Source organism: Kogia breviceps, chromosome 13 (genome assembly GCF_026419965.1).
Source record: "Kogia breviceps isolate mKogBre1 chromosome 13, mKogBre1 haplotype 1, whole genome shotgun sequence".
Taxonomy (NCBI): domain Eukaryota; kingdom Metazoa; phylum Chordata; class Mammalia; order Artiodactyla; family Physeteridae; genus Kogia; species Kogia breviceps.
In genome coordinates, this window is record NC_081322.1 from 20,337,260 (window position 1) to 20,338,105 (window position 846).

General features: G+C 41.4%; 1 pseudogene; it reads right to left on the bottom strand.

Annotated features, from left to right (window-relative positions):
* Nucleotides 1–400: 400 nt before the first annotated feature.
* LOC131740286 (U6 spliceosomal RNA) lies at nt 401–514 on the bottom strand (annotated as a pseudogene).
* Nucleotides 515–846: the final 332 nt, after the last annotated feature.

The following is an 846-nucleotide window of genomic DNA, read 5'->3' on the forward strand; positions in this document are numbered from 1 at the left end:
GTATTTGTTTTTCTCTTTCTGACTTACTTCACTCGCTATGACACACTCTAGGTCCATCCACCTCACTACAAAAACCCAATTTCGTTTCTTTTTATAACTGAGTAATATTCCATTGTATATATGTGCCATATCTTCTTTATCCATTCATCTGTTGATGGACACTTAGGTTGCTTCCATGTCCTCACTATTGTAAATAGAGCTGCAATGAACATTGTAGTACATGACTCTTCGAATTATGGTTTTCTCAGGGTATATGCCCAGTAGTGGGATTGCGGGTCACATGGTAGTTCTATTTTGAGTTTTCTAAGGAACCTCCATACTGTTCTCCATAGTGGCTGCATCAATTTACATTCCCACCAACAGTGTAAGAGGGTTCCCTTTTCTTCACACTCTCTCCAGCAAAAATATGGAACGCTTCACAAATTTGCATGTCATCCTTGCATAGGGGCCATACTAATCTTCTCTGTATCGCTCCAATTTTAGTCCAGCACTGTAGCTTGCTGGTCGTTCAGTGGAGCTAGGTCCTAGCATTGAGATGGAGATCTCTGGGAGAGCTTTCGCCATTTGATATTACATGGAGCTGGGAGGTCTCTGTTGTACCAATGTCCTAAACTCGGGTCTCCCACCTCAGAGGCACAGGCCTGACACCCGGTTGGAGCACCAAGACCCTGTCAGCCACATGGCTCAGAAGAAACGGAAGAAAAAAAGAAAGAAAGAAAAAAATAAAATAAAGTTATTAAAATAAAAAATTATTAAAATTTTAAAATATTTTTAAAAAGAAAGAAAGAGGGCTTTCAGGGTGGCGCAGCAGTTGAGAGTCCATCTGCTGATGCAGGGGACACGGGT